Raw genomic sequence first — 4,681 nt, 5'->3', positions numbered from 1 at the left:
AATACGTATGTGTGGCCACATTATTTCATAATGTAGGTATCAGTTCTAGATCATAAAATCTTGATCAGACAGTTCGCAGCTTCCAGCCAACAGGTGATTAGTTCTCTTTATTCGAGAACTTAAGTCAATTATAGTTCAAGTATTTTATTTTGATTTATTTGTATTGATTAGGGATAGCTGAGGGTCATGTACCGGCCATCAATAATCAGTATTAGTAGATCTTCATAGACAATCAGTCAGAATTGATGTATTTAGTTTGCTTTTTCTTTTTGTATAATTATTGTTGTAAAATTTTGACAATAATGTATTGAAATAGATTATCTTACGATTATGCTTCCACTCAGTAAGTTTAACTCTTATACATGTTTAATTAGTTGCTCATGCATTATGTCAGTACATGAATTAGTTTGGGATCACTCGTGGTTCTAACCACCATATTACGTTCAGGGTGTAGTCTTCATGCATTACATTATTTCTCTTTTCTCTTTCGAAAATAATAAGATTCCTTGTGAATCATAATTTGTTACTCTTTACATATATAATCTTTTATATTAAATAACTATATGAATAGTAGTAATAATTAATTTCGAAACATCATTAATAAAATTAGTATAGTAAAACACATATATAACTACTTAAATTTTTCTTAAAGTGTGTGTTATATCAATACGATGTAGAGACTAATAGATGAAAGGTGTGACTAGGGAGACCTTTTACTAACCCAAGATCATTAATTAAGATCGAAAGATCCAACTAAAGAAGAGGAAACTTTGAAAAAATGCTTTATTATGGGAGAAGAATTCTTGAATTAGATTTTTTGGGTTGATTACAAATGTTCCAAACTACCCCTATTTATACTTATCCATGGATGGTTCTAGATACTATTCTAGATACTTCTACAAGAATAATTTTGACAACTTTTATCTTTCAGTTATCTAAAAATAATTTAGATATTTTTCTAAGATAATTATTCTAAATACTATACTAGAGTATTTTAGAGACTTTACTAGAAACTATGATATTAATAATACACTAGACTATTCTAGAAGTTTAACTAGAAAATTATGATATTCTTTCTTTCAAAAAATTCACTTTAGATATTTTTCACACTCCGCTTTAAAGTAATTTTTTTAAAAGTTATCCCAGACTCATTGCAGAAGAACTCAAAGGAAACTTTGAATCATACCTTGGTGAAACTCTTAGTAATTTTTTTACAACTTTTCTCTCTTCTTTCAATGATGAAGATTTTTCATCATTGATTTGTCTTTGCTGAATTTTATAATATTGACTTCTTGAGCTCTTTTTTTTTCTGAACTCCTCCACAACTTTATTATGTGGAGACACATATGTGATAAAAAATTTTGGATCTCTAGCATTCAAGATTTTAGAAATTACTTTTTCTGAAGCAACTCCATAATATAAGGATATTTCATTTGTATCAATCTCCTCATTTGATTTGATGACGATCTAATCATCAATTTTTCGTGAAGCCTCAGCATCATAATATGATCCACCACTAGATTTAATTTCTAGCTCTTCAATCATATTGTATGCCTCTCAATCGAAAATTCGGGTTTTACTTTTAACTTTATCATTCATAGAATCTTTAGCTTTTTCATCAACTTTCAATTTTTGTTTTGAGCCAATGATTGACCTTGATAGGCTAGACGATTGATTAGAGACTTCAACTTTCATTACATCTTGCTTAATGCTTTCTTCAATATAGTCATCACTGACACATAGAGTTTTGGACACATTATGCTTAGAATCTACTTCAGTATCCTCTATTCCAGACTTTTATTGGCAGTTCAGGATCTACTTTTTTTATTTTTGATTTTCTTGATAGCAGCTACCACGACTCTAGTCTTAACGTCTTCAGTATTATCTTGCTTCTTACCAGTGTCTTCCTTCTCCACATAACGAATTGTGTTATATTAGATCCAATCTCTTTCAAAATTTATGAAAGATAAGACATCTATTGCTCGACTCTCAAATGCTAACCATCTTCCCCAGTTTTCTTCAATAATTTTTTTAGTTTGAGCAATGTTGCTCTTTGTGGCTTGAAAATATCTTGTTACATATCCCCATTTTGCTACATCGATAATATTTGAGAGGCTTTTTATAACTATTAAATGACTTTTCCTTCTTTTCAGAAAAATTTGAACCGCCTGAGAATCGAGAATGAGGTATATCTATTGATTTTTCTTTAATGTTCCTCTTGTCAGCTACAAGAGCGTTTCCTTCCCTTTCTTTGACAAATTAACCAACCAACCGTTTGGATAGTAACTCCTGTGACAACAAAAGATTCTAAAATTCCTCCTAGGATGGTTGTTGAGCTCATTCCTGAATTGATGTCACAAAGAAAGTATATTTTGATTTTAAACCACGAATGATAATTCTTCTCATTCGTGCTTCAGAGATAGGTTCGTCCGTATTCAATAAAGAAATCTCAGAACATAAATTCTTAATCCTTAGAAAATACTCAGCAGTAGAAAGATTGCCTTTGTTGGCGTTAGCTAATACATTCTCCAATATCTATAGCCGAGCTTCATTTTTCTTATTGAATAACTGATCGATGATCCTCCTATTTCATGGGCTGACTTGCACCTTATAATATGCTCGAATAAATTGGAGAAGATGGATCTTTTCAAGATGAATTCCGTTTTTGCATAAATCTGCTTTCACTTTTTATATTTACTACTATTTTTCAGTCCGTCATCCAGAGGACTTGGGGTTCCTTCCATTAGCAACATCCCACAAATCCTCGCCCACAAGATATGATTTCATATATGTCTTTCATAGCTGGTAATTAGACTGAGCCAACAGCTTCATTTCCAGTACAATAACGCGATTGCTTAAATCAATTCGGACAAATCAGTTAAATCGACCACAAACCTGATCTTGAAATAAATACAAGTCAATCTACGAATTTTGCTCTGATACCATGTAGAAAATAACAGAAGAAAGGTGTAATTGGAAAGACCTTTTTCTAGCCCAAAATCATTAACTAAGATTGAAAGATTCAATTAAAAACGAGGAAGCTATGAAAAGATGCTTTGTTATGGAAGAAGACTTCTTGAATTCGATTGTTTTGGGTTGGATATAAATATTTAAGACCATCCCTATTTATATTTATTTATAAATGGTTCTAGATACTGTTCTTATTCATGAAGGGTTCTAGATACTGTTCTAGAAACTATTCTAGATACTTCTACAAGAACAATCTCGACAATTTTTATCTTCTAACTATCTAATAATAATCTAGATATATTTTAAGAAAATTATCCTAAACTATATTAGAGTATTCTAGAGACTTTACCAGAATACTATGATGTTAATTCACTAGACTATTTTAGAAATTTAACTAGAAAATTATGATATTCATTCTTCAAAAAAATTCACTATATTTTACACATACGGGCCAATTAATATGAAACAAGGTTTTTATTTTCATGGTCTTACAGTATTACATTCCTGAACTTCTAATACTTATGTTAGAAGGTAACTAAAATACAGGCTTTACTAAATTTTATGGGGGATTTCACTTGATTTTATACTACTGCTCTGGTCATTATATGATTTCTTTTTTTTTAGAAGAAGAAAGAATTAAATATTCTATGATCATCACAGAGTTAATAACCAACTTTATAATGATATTACAAATGATAATACTAAGTAGTGAAAGATTCAAATAAGTAAGAATGTAGAGTCAGATCCATTTTTTTTAAAATTAAAAATCTTCAAGAAGCTGTAGACCTATAAAGATTGATTTTTCACCTTTTCTTCTTCCTCCAACCACTCCAAAATATCTTCATATTTCGTCAATTCTTCTTGATTTATTGAATTTTGTTGATATAATTGAACCTTGTTTTTTTTTGTTTTGCCACCCTCGTTGATAATTTTCTTGGAATGACCTCTTCAGACACTTTACTATCCCAACTATATTATCTCTCAAACAAGGGCAGATCTTATCTTTCATAATTCAGTGCTCCATCATCATAGTTAACCATATTTGCTTCATTCAATTCCCGTTATTCTGGAAATTAATAATTCTACATTAGTCAATTAATTTTCAACGTCTTGTCACAGGAAAATCTTTTTTTCGGTATGTCATCAATTCTCAAATTTATGGAACAGAGTTTGTCACTAGATCAAAAATCAAATCAGTACTATTTATAAAGACCTACAAATCTCTCAACCTATACAGTCTATCCGACAATCCTGTTTACGTGGAAAAATACGTTTACTATTTCATCTGTCTTTTGGACAAAATGAAAAAAATTATCTTTGTGTTTGATTAGGATAAGTACAAATTAGTTCCTTACGTATGCACCCAACAATTTTGATCCTTTAAATTACCCAACAGTCAACATTTTTAAATATCCGAAACAGATCCTTGCGGTTCGACTCTTTTTCTGACTTTGTGCATAGTGAAAGGCTTTAGTATCGTGGATTGCCCTTTTTTTTTCTAGTAACACAATATATTCTATCAAATATATAGTGGTTTATCTTACCTATATTCGATAAAAAGAAGTGGAGAAAAAAAAAGATTTAGCCATAAATGCCAAGAAAGTCCTATCAAAACCTAATTATGCAACACAAAAAAACTGCACCGCACTCTGCACTAGACACTTTAAAAAGATATAAAAATCAGCAAAAGTTGTACCTCAAAAAATTGCAT

Source organism: Capsicum annuum, chromosome 7 (assembly GCF_002878395.1).
Source record: "Capsicum annuum cultivar UCD-10X-F1 chromosome 7, UCD10Xv1.1, whole genome shotgun sequence".
Taxonomy (NCBI): Eukaryota; Viridiplantae; Streptophyta; class Magnoliopsida; order Solanales; family Solanaceae; genus Capsicum; species Capsicum annuum.
This window is presented reverse-complemented; position numbering follows the sequence as displayed.